Consider the following 11,691-nt stretch of genomic DNA (forward strand, 5'->3'; position numbering starts at 1 on the left):
CTAGTATACTTGGTTTTGGGGAATAAATATAAGTGCTTTATGTTGACGCAACCACATATAAACCATAAAAAGCAACTCTGAGGCTTAGTCAGACATTCAGTTCCATTATATATAATTCGACCATTTATAGTGTCTGCTCCTAAGTCTTATCTGTGACCAGCAAGTAACAAAAAATTGCACTTCTGCCCTATGCAGTCGGTCTAAAAAATGCTCTCCTATTTTGTTTTATATTTTAAATTTCTGTTTGTATTTTACCGTAGAATGTTGGAGCTGAACAAATTCTGTGATGGCCGGAGAACTACCGACAGCAGGAAAATGAACAGTAAAAGTGGAGGGAAAACGATTTTAAATCAAGGTTTAAGACTGTGAGTTATGTGAACATTTAAGCCAAATAACAAAAAACATTTTGCAGATGGAAATCTTAAAGGCTCAACACCACCATTCCAGTTAAGGTGTGCGAACTTCCCAACTACAACTCCTAATATCCTCAGGAAGTTTTGCAGCAAAAAAATCAGGAAAGACAGGAATTGAAATGCCTGATATTTCTAAAGGAAAACAAGGAAGCTAAAACAAACCAAAACAAACTTCCAGGCCCTCTTTATCTCATAAAGATCTAAGCAATTAAGTCCTATTTGTAAAATTATGTTGTGTGTAAAAAAAGTCCTAGTAATATTTTACTACTAAAAGATATATTTAAGCTTGGAGGGATGTTTTTTTTTGGTCCAGCCATTCAGTTTGAAGCAAATATATATATGTCTTTGCCTCTTGATGTCACAGTTCCTTCACTCAGCAGTTAGCCATTCATGGTGAAGCAGCAGAGACAACATGTCAGCGAAGGATGGAAAGATAAAGTGGGGAAAAAAATGGGAAAATTTATAGGGGGGTGGAGGAAGGGGAGGGAAGAATGGTAGCTAATTCTTGAATCACATTTCTACCAACTTGTATATTTTTTCAGTTGCCCACCAGTTTACTTACATTTTTATGAAATTATTAGGTATGCAGAAGTCCCACAAAAAAGTTATACTAATACTTGTAAAGCACTTTGATATTCTCAGACAAAAGAAGTGCTATAGGCATCATCATAACTTGTTTATATGTGACTATACAGAGATCGCTGTGGTGTTTGCAACACCCCAGAGAAGGTAAATTTGCATGAGACAACTGCTTCTGTGTGAGGCTAGGAATAGTGTTGTATAATCAAAATGTGATTAGCCAATGAGAATTTGTTCTGATGAGGTAACCCTGATAATATATTAACATTGGTCGGTTATATTGTTTCCATGGAAACACTCAGAAGTGGAATTCTCTTTCCTACTCATGCAGTTTCAATTAAAAACTCTGTTGAGTTAGTGATTTATTTTCAATAAAGTTCACTCTTATTTTTCTAATAAGGTCTCTTAAATATACTTCTAACTAGGAGTGCACCGATAGAGATTTTGAGGGCCAATACCAATAGCCAATATTTAAGGAGGCGTATTGGCTGATACTGATCTGATATCTGATACAGCTGCATCCAGGTGGTAAGTCCAGTGTAGTGGAAGGGAAGGGGGGAGGGAAGGGGTGTGCGGGGGACAGATCAATGCACCCCGTGGTGAGGGAGGGAGTGGGGCTGAGGCAGGGGCAGGAGCTGCCCAGTCGGAGCAGGGTGGGGGGGTGGGGGACAGTGTGGAACAGAGGCACAGCTCATGGGGTGGGGGCAGCTCCCACCACTGCTTGCATCCCAGGAGGGCAGCGGGGCATAAGCCCCCAGATTTGCGGGGCATGGAGTGGGAGGCAGCTGCAGGGTAGAGCCAGAGCTGGTGCTGCACGGGGCTTTTCTTGTCAGGGGCTGGGCTCGGAGCAGGCTCCAGTGGCACTGGGAGGACGCTGCAGCCACTTCAAATTTCACTGCAGCTCCTCTTCCAGCCCCATGCCACCGCTTGCCACCTGGTGCAGCCCCAGCTGAACACCCCTCCTCCACCCAAGTGCCAGGAAAAGCCACAGCTGCACTGGGCGGTGACATGAGGCTGGGAGCACAGCTGTGGTGAAATTTGGGGTGGCTGCAGCCTCCTCCCAGGGCCACCGGAGCCTGCTCTGAGCCCAGCCCTGGCAAGAACAGCCCCACGCAGTGCTGGCTCCACCCTGCAGCTGCCACCCACCCTGTGCCATGCAGATCTGGAGGCACCCCCCCCACACACTTTCCTGGGGTGCAAGCAGCAGCGGGAGCTGCTCCCACCCAATGAGCTGCACCTCCATCCCGTGGGCCCCCCCCCCATCCTGGCTGGGCCACACCTGCTCCTGTCCCCTCCCTCACTGTGGCAGGCCTTGATCTGCCCCCTCACGCCCCTTCTTTCTCCCTTCCCTTCCAACTTACCAGCTGGAGGCAGCTCTCCATGCTGCCAGCTCTGCACCATGCTGCACTGGGGTTGTGCGCAGCACTGGTATGTATCGGCCAAACTATTGGCCCCATAGGGCCAATATCTGATATAGAACATTTTCTTCATATTGGTACTGATTCGATATCAGACCAATGTATCCATGCACCTCTACTTCTAACACAATATCTCCTTCAAGTTACACTGCTGTTGTCCCCAAAGTAACATGCACTGTATACAGACAGGAATGTAATTACAAACCTCACCTTGGGAGAGAAGCCCATGGTACCAAAAATGCCAAGGGAAAAATTCAGGAGCAAATATAGTTTGATTTTCTCAGACTTGAAGGCATCAGCTGTGCACCTTAATCATGCTACTGGGGGACATTCTGGAAATACACTGCACCCATTGATTCCCATCATAACCCTTTTCTAATCTTTTTCAGATGATCTCCATTTCACATATGAGAGCAGCCCAGATTCCTGGGTCCTTCAAAGTCATTCTCAGAGCAGGATGCGGAAGGTGAAAAGGAGGCAAAGCAGGCCATGTGCCACTTTGTATTCCATTGAACCTTGGGACTGGCAGGTGCTTCTGTTTCTCCAGCTGTAAATTACTGACCTCACTGGGATTACTGTCCTCGCGAGTGGGAATGTGCATTCCCTGGGGACATATAGCAGCAGCATAAATGTGTGTTGCTGCTGTTTGTCCCCAGGGAACACCCCTGCACACGTGCTGTGGTGCATAGTAAGTTGCCCCAAGTGGAGCAGGGTAGGCTTGGGCCAGCACCAGAGCTGGCCCCAGCAGCCTTACCTGGAGTCCTCAGGGCCTCCTAGGGCTCCAGCATTGGTGATCCAGGCACAGGGGGAACACCATGACCACTAAGACAGTTTTCCTACTGGCAAGGAATAACTGCTTTTCAGGCAAGGGGTAGTACCCGGGCAGAAATAATGTATAGTTAGTCTCCCACATTCACTTCCAGTGGGAGGATCTTGATTTTACACACAAGACTCCTCCCTAGCTTGCTCCTGCAGCCGTACAGCTGAGGGCAAGCAAAACTTGGAGGCATCAGAACCCCAAGCTTCTTGGCTTGAGTCTGCATATAGGATGTCTGTCAAAGGATTTGGAAGCATCTGGGTGGAGGATGTTTGCTGGTAGTAGAGCCATAGATGGTTTTTGAATGACTTACAGATTTGGAATTGACTTGGCTAATTTGACTTGGAACACAAAAAATTTTCCTTAAAAAACCCCCCCAAAATTTGATGATCCAGGAGCGCAGAGCCTAGCCAGCAGCCAGAGCGTAGCTGCCACCATGTGTGCCACCCCTTTTTCTGGTGTGGGGTTTTTTGACAATAGAATCTCCAGGTGTCAAGCCCCCCATGCTGCAAATTAGCAGTGTGGTGAATGCTGGCATGTACAGTTCATGGTGCCACAGATGGGTCTGCAGTGCTGCCAGCAGCATGTGTGTACTCATGGGGACATGCCTGCTGTGTTTACAGAATATAGTATTTGGGCTAGATCAGGGGTGGGCAATTATTTCGGGTGGAGGGCCACTTACCCAGTTTTGGCAGGCTGTCGAGGGCCACATGGGTAGCCCCGTCCCTTGACAGGTGCTCTGCCCCCTGGTCACCATCTTGGGACCAATGTCCCAGGACCAGCACCAGTGGGGCCCAAAACAGGGCACAGGCTGGCAAGGGTCTATGGAGCCGGGCTGGGATGCACCTGGGGGGGGAGCTGTCCCGGCTCTACAGAGCCCCTGCCAGCTGGGATCCTGTGCTCCTGCCACCTGCCCCTCTGCTTTGGGCCCTGCTGGCACTGTCCCCAGGACACTGGAGCGGGCCCCGTGCTCCCGCTGGCTCCCACACCTGCTCACTCCCAGTGCCCCCCAGCCCCGCGGTATAGGTGGGGGGCAGTGCATGGCCCTGACCCCCTGCTCACCGGCAGGGAAGAAGCTAAGCGCGGGGAAAAGCGGCCCTTTGCCCCGCCCCAAGGCCAGCGCTCCCTGCTGCGGGTGCTTGCAGCCCATGTGGGGCTGTCCGGAGCAGGCACAGGCAGCCCCACATGGGCTGCAAGTGGCTCCATTGCGGGGTGCTGGTCACAGGGCGAGCAAGGGGCCGCTTTTCCCCACGCTCGGCACCAGCTTGTAACCCACCCCGCTGCCAGCCTGGGCTCCGCACTGCCTCCAGGCTCGCTCATTGGGGCTGCACATGGCGGCAGCAGCTGTGGCCCCCCCACTTGCTGCACCAGGCAGTGTTGGCTGCTGCTCCCCACCCGGAACTCGTGCGCTGGGCAGCACAGAGGCGGCCATGGCAAACATTGCCTGGCGTGGCAAGTGGGGGTGTTGCAGTTGCTGTCACCACGTGCAGCCCTTATAGCTGAGGCCGGAGCCGATGTGGGGCCCAGGCTGCAGTGGGGCTGGGTTACAAGGTGGTGATGAGCATGGGGGCGGGGGAAGCAGCCCCTCCCTTTTCTTTGCCCAGCGCCCCATACTGCAGCTGCTTGCAGCCTGCCTGCAACTGCCAGTACCTGCTCCGGACAGCCCTGCGTGGGCTGCAAGCAGCTGCAGTACGGGGCACAGGCCACGGGTGGGTGAGGGGGAAGGGGCCACTTTCCTCTGCCCTGGGAAGGAGCCAGGGAAAAGCTGAGTGGAGGGGGGAAAAAGCAGCCCCTCACCTGCCCCATGGCCTGCGCTCCCTGCTGCAGCCACTTGCAGCCTGCACAGGGCTGTCTGGAGCAGGCACAGGTGGCCCCACGTGGGCTGTGACCAGCTGCAGTGCAGGGCGCCGGCCATGGGGTGGGGGAGGGGCTGCTTCCCCCCCACACACTTTTCACCGGGGCTCCTCCCTTGCCCTTCACCCCCACTTCTCCCTTACCTGCGGTTCCAGTACAGGGCAGCTGCATGGTCCCAAGCCAGAAGCCCCTGCTGGGGCTTCTGGCTAGGGGGGGGGGGGTGGGGGGGGGCTTCTGGCTAGGGTGGTGGGGCTGGGTGGGCCCTGCTGTTGTGGAAGCCTGCTGGGCTTCCCCTGAGTCCTACTGCCCTTTGTTCCTGTCATTTTTTACAGGAACCAAGGGCAGATTAATATTAATTTTCTACATTTTTTTAGGAGCCCTGCAGGCTGGATAGAATGGCCTTGCGGGTTGGATCCAGACTGCGAGACATATTTTGCCCACCCCTGGGCTAGATAGTGTTGTTGTCAACAGTCCCATGTATGGTGCAGTCCATAGCTCCATCATCACTATAGGGACAGCATGAGGAAATCACAGGGCATCTCAGAGTTGCATGTAATTCTCTCCTTTCACCTACCTAGTCCCAAGTGACTAATAACTTGCTGAACTCTCCCACCCCCATACCCTGGTACAGATGGCTAATGCAGAGTGGCAGAGTAAAAAATCCCACCCTTTCCCCTCCTCACCTGCTCACACACCCATTACTCCTGCACATGTCTGCATAGTCAGCCCAAAGAGGTGGGGATGATCTATGATCCTCCTTTTAGCCCTGTGCAGATGGGTACGTGTGTCAGAATCTGGCCTTTAACTTTTACCATCCTCAGAACATACCTGAGACACTAGGCAATTTTGTTAGACTTAGAAGAGTTTTCTGGCTGAATGCATTTTTTTTATGCAGACGAAATATTAAAACCTCTGCACACATTTCTTGGAACTCAGCTGTTCATGTTTCCCCCCTGTTTGTACAGATTATTTGTGTTTCAGAACAAGTCGTCCAGGTCAGCAAAGGTCCCCAAAGTCAAAATTTCTATGCATACGGAATACTTCAGAACTGTGCTTCTTATCATACATTGTAACCGTGGTGATTTGTTTTCTTTTAAATTCCTTCCCCTTAGGTTCAATGCTATCTTTAGATGTCATCCTGTTTGACAAATGTGTGTGTAGTTCCTGATACTATCAAGCAGCTATGGCATGACGAGGACTGGCTTAAGCAACAACTGCATAGTTGTGTTAGGAGTGAGTGATGCAGTTACTGCCCTTTCTGGGAAATTCTTTGCTTTTCTATGACTTTCATTTTACCCCTCAGTGTTTGGGAATGATATGGGCTTAAAACTGAAATAGGCTTAGCTGCAAAATTTGCATCAACTAGATCTTGAAACGCTGAAGATGGGTATACAAGGCCAGATCATTCAGGCTAGGGACAGACATTACACATAAACCAGTATAAGTGATTGAAAACCATTCAAATCTGTAACACAACAGAAGTTCAGTGCACATAAACTGCTTTCAAAATGGCCCAAACTAGTTTAAAATAAACGTGGATGGATGTAATATCAGACTTAACTGATTTAGGTTAAATCAGTTTATTGAACTTCTGTCCCAGATGCCCTCCAGATTTAAGATTACTCATAGTCCCCCAGCATTCCTAGAATGCTTTGCACCTCCCCTCAAATCCCCCATTGCAGAGTGGGAGGGCTAGCCTAAGGGTGGGCAGGGTAGCCCAAGGGTGGGCGGGCTAGCCCAAGCTATCTGCTCCAGCTGAGCAGGAAGCCATGCACTAGTCCCCTCCCCCCTCCCCCCAGTTTCTGGCCTGGGCAACTGCATTTCCAGAACCAAAAGTGAATGTCTGTTCACTTGCTTATTGGTACAGTCTATGCATCTTAGATTAACCTGCAAAGATTGAATTGATTCAGCCTTGGGCTTTTTGACTGTGTGTATGTAGCCTAGATGAGTTAAGCTGGAATAGTCCCTTGAACTCTATACTATTATGTCAGTTTATACTAGATGAAGATAAGGACCCTAAGACAGTAGAGTACTAAGACACAAGTTTAATTTTTAGCAATTTTAGCCCATAGTGCTAGTATGGTTATGACATGCCTCTTTCTGTAGCTAACAGCTTTCAAGAGAGCAATGTTCTTAATACCATAATCGGCTGCCTTTGACTCCTCAGCCCAGAGGACCAGATGTCTACTTATGACTAGGAGTGGCCTTCAGCAAAGTCCAGAGCAAGTCCTCCTTATGCAGTGAGATTCTGCCACTACAGTCCAAACAAACATATACTTCTACTGACATCAGTTCCCTTATCTTGAGTTATGCATGGCCTTCCATGCTTATTTAGATCTAGGCTTGGCTCATGGGCTTTACTCTGGGCAATTGTAAAGACAGGAACCTACAGGATCTACAGGGACAGAGGTTAGTCAAACCATTTAAAATAGAATTTGGATTCAGAATTCCTCTCCCAAGTCTGGGGCTTTTGGGCTGAGGTTCTGGCCTGGGTAGGCCTTGAGTTTTAATAATGATGTCTCCGTTTTGTGTCACAGCTCTGTTTGGTGCTGTAGAAGTTGTAGAGCAAGTTCTTTCCCTGGAGAGACTATAATTTATAACTGTAGAGATATTTTTAAATAGAACTTTTAACTTTGAAATGTTGTCCCATTGCTCTTCTCAAGTATTTTTTAGTAAAAATCTCTGTGATATGAGGGTACTTTAGCATGTGTGAGGAATAAGATTGATTTGGTCTTTCATAAAAGTTGTTCTGGATTGTTTTTTTTTTCTTTTTGTTTCTTGCTGTTTGACTGATAAAGGCCTTAGAATGATCAGCCCCTCCCTTTTTAGCCTCAGACAAATTTGTTAGGGCTCTGGAGGAAATGTGTAGATTATGGTGACAGGGAAGCAAAAGCTATAACAACTGAAAAAAATCAAAAAGTAATGGCAGATCCCACAGTAATGCAGCCTATTAGATTTTTACTGCTTTCCATAGAGGTTGGCTCTCCCCTTTGAAAACTAATTAGATTTTCCTACTTTTTAGATGTAGATGCAATGTAAAATCATACACTGTTTTCTAGTTAATGGGCTGTGCAGACAACTGACCAGGTAACAGCAATAACCTTTCAACAGTACCACCCATCCCACCTCCTTCCCTCAACTGAGGTGTTATCTTTAAAGCTTACTTGTGCCATTTAGATGCTAATATTAAGTAACTGAAGAAACAAACACTCAGGTAAATTCAAGACACTATGTAAAACATTGCTTTTTTGTTTCCCCAATTACTAAAGCAGAAGAATTTTCACTTAGAGTGAATGATGAAGATACATCCATCAGGGGTGTGCGAAACAGGCTGTATTCAATTTGGATTTGGATTTGGCCCGAACTGGGGATAGTGATTCAATTTGTTGATTCGGATTGCTGTCCCCGATTTGATTTGGCTGAATCCGAATCTGAAGATTTGTTGCCGATTCGGGGAATCAGTGATTTGACCATAGACATAGCTTTAAATGTTTTTTTCTATATACCTCGAAGTACCAGGTGCAGCTTGTGAATGCTGCGATGTTGGGATGGATGGAGCATCCCACAGGAGTGTGCTGGGGCCCCCCTGCATGCTTGGTGGCGAACCCCGAAGTGGATCAGAAGTACTTCCAGTCCAGTTCTGAGTCCTCTGCAGAGCACACTGGGGGCCCCCCTGCACCCTCCTTGGCTCGGTGATCGGCCATGGAGGGATTCTGGGTGCCCCCCCAGACCCAGGAAGCACCAGTCACCAAGCCGGGGGAGTGCGGGGGGCCCCCCTGTGTGCTCCCTGGCATACCTGGAAGTGGACCAGAAGTGCTTCTGGGTCTGCTGCTGAGCGTGCTGGGAGCCCCCTGTGCTCCTGTGGGATGCCCCACCCATCCCACCATCGCACATTGATGAGCCACCTGGTACCTTGAGGTATGTAGAAAAAGCATTTAAAGCTGTGTCTACATCTGAATCACTGAATCTTTCCGAATCGATTCAGAGAGATTAAAGGGTCTCCTGATTCAATTCAGATTTGGCCACAGAATCAGGCAGAATCTCTGCCAAATCAAATCAGGGACCGAAGCTTTGCACAGCCCTAACAACCATGCAACCAGACCTGTAGCATATCACTGGAGACTCAAAACTATCTCTGTACTGACCAGCTTCAGGCTCTGTTGGACAATTTAAAGGAGGGAGGTCTCCCTACGTATGCAAAGAAATGCTTGGTTTTGCAGTGTAGATGAGACCATTTTATCTAGCTCCTCAGGTCCTGCTCTAGTCCATGGCTTGAGGGCACTGTTAAACCATAGCTGGGTACCATTTTCACTTTAGTTCTTCTGCATAGTGCTTCTGCTCTGCCAGGAGACAAGTGCATTATAGCTAAGTATCATAGCATCGAGTTTACAGTGTTAAAAAAAAACTCTTAAAATTCATTGGCACTAAGCAAAGACACTAACTGCAGTGAATGGTTGCTTGTCTTGGAAGTCTGGTATTTAGTGTGTGCATACAGCACCACTATATGAAAAATGTTTGTATGTCCACAAACAGAATGTCTTAAAGTTGTGGTTTCACGGATTTCACGGACGTTAGGGCTGGAAGGGACCTCGGAAGATCATCAAGTCCAGCCCCCTGCCCGAGGGACATGAAGTCAGCTGGGGTCATAGGATCCCAGCAAGATAAGCATCCAAATTTCTCTTGAAGGCGTTCAATGTAGGTGCTTAAAATTCCAATTACACTATTAGCTGTATGGCTGGCTAAAAACTCATTAAAAAACCTGGAGGGAAGTTCGGTATTAAATTCCACCCTCCCCAAAATCTTCAGTAGGAACCAGACAGGTGTACTTAAGACAAAAAGCGAGCAGAGACCCCCCATTTCAATGTTTTGGTAAAATTTTAACTTTTTTTCCTCCTCTCCACCCATTTTCAGATCCCGAGTCAAAGCCTGAACTTCTGCCACACAAGAAAGGAAATGCTGATCCAAGCTTGGGCTCCCACAACAGTATTACAGAGCAAAGTTTGATTAGAAAGCAACATGTTCAACAGGCAAAAACCATAAAGGTCCGGTCTTACTTATCCAAAAGTAGTCAGTGATGTTTCCAAGTTTAGCATTTCTATGGTATTTCTGCCTCAGAAAAGACATGAATCCTTGTTTGTACCAATGCATTCAAGGCCATCTAAACCATCTGTAACATAGGCCTAGTCTATGCTAGGTAATTACATTTTAACAGGACATGTATTAAATAATACAACAATCCTTGCTTTCTCTAAAGTGTCAGTTGATCCCAATTAACATAGGGGCTTTTAACTGTCTAGAATGGGACTTTTTCCCTGAATAAATATTGCATTTGAAACTTAGATTATACCTTAACCCTCATGCGTTCCCATGGGGTAATTTCCTACCCCAGACCTATATTTTGTGCAGTATCTTAAAGTTAATTAATTCTAAAAAAATTTCTTTTTTGGACATTGTCACTGGCACTGCAGTGCACAATATCCCCAAAGAACAGCCAGTTTACATGAATGGTTTGCTCTCTGTGGATGAAAAATTGCCCAGGGTAACATGTTACCCCAGGTGTGAATGTGTTTTTCCATATGGGGTAACAACTTACCCCAAGCCCATGTTAACGCATTGGGGTAATTATCCCCATGCAATTTCTGTAAAAATGACAGGCCTAGACCTGTTTGGCCACTTTGGGTGGACGCATCTGAAAGGTCAGCATTCATTCACACCTCATTCATGTCTACTTCATGTATCCATGGTAACTAATGGATGACCATCCTCCACTCTGCTTTTGCTTTAGATGGGGAACGCACCCTAGTTTCCTATGTTCCAAAGAAGTCCAAAGATGTGCTGTTGCTGTCAAGCATGCGCCATGACCTGTCAGTGGGTGGAAAGCAAAGAAAGCTGGACATCGTCCATGACTACAATAAAAACAAGGGTGAGGTAGATAACATTGATCACGTAGTCCATATGACCACCTGCAGACAGATAATCAATATTTTTCAATATGCTGGATGTGGCTGCCATTGTCAGCCTCATCATTTAGCTAGGCCACAACGCAAACTGGAAGCAAAGATCATATTTAAGAAGACGGCACTTTTTTTTTGCAGGAGCTTGGAGAACAGTTGATCAACGGACAAATAAAATGGAGAATGATGGATACACGTAATCTGTCTAAATCTGTCAAGTCTGGTATGACTGCCCTAAATTACAAATTGCCACAACACACCCCAGTACAACTTTCTGCAAGCACGAGTGGACATTGTGCTTTTTGTCTAAGGACAGATGACCGCAAAACCCGGAAACAATGCAAAGATTGTAAGCAATTTGCTTGTGTGCACCACAGTACATCACTGCTGCGTTGTGAGGAATGTAATATTTAGTTAAAACAGTTAGGAAATGTTTTTGGAAGTAATTGTTAGTTTGAAAACAGTGTGACCTGCAGACTTAGCAAATTGTTCATTCACGTTTTGAAATTCTAAAAAAAGGTAAAATTTTGTTCATAGTTCTAGTTAAATAATATTTTGGGTTCAAATCATCATAAATACTTTTTCAAATAATCTGTATGTTTAATAAATAGTTTTTGGTACATTTATACTGTTGTCGCTGGTTCCATTTTGTTCAT

General features: G+C 47.2%; 1 long non-coding RNA gene across 2 annotated transcripts in view; it reads left to right on the plus strand.

Annotated features, from left to right (window-relative positions):
* The window catches only part of LOC106722244, a 61,945-nt gene extending 51,022 nt beyond the window's left edge, over nucleotides 1–10,923 (plus strand). Inside the window, exons 5-8 of one of the 2 annotated variants that reach the window (XR_003094283.1) lie at nucleotides 261–365; nucleotides 6,194–6,314; nucleotides 9,993–10,123; nucleotides 10,867–10,923. This is a non-coding gene — a long non-coding RNA (uncharacterized LOC106722244). The remainder of the gene's footprint in view (nucleotides 1–260; nucleotides 366–6,193; nucleotides 6,315–9,992; nucleotides 10,124–10,866) is intronic. The other variant, XR_003094284.1, reaches the window with a different exon arrangement.
* The last annotated feature ends 768 nt before the right edge of the window (nucleotides 10,924–11,691 follow it).

Source organism: Alligator sinensis, unplaced genomic scaffold (genome assembly GCF_000455745.1).
Source record: "Alligator sinensis unplaced genomic scaffold, ASM45574v1 scaffold658_1, whole genome shotgun sequence".
Taxonomy (NCBI): Eukaryota; Metazoa; Chordata; order Crocodylia; family Alligatoridae; genus Alligator; species Alligator sinensis.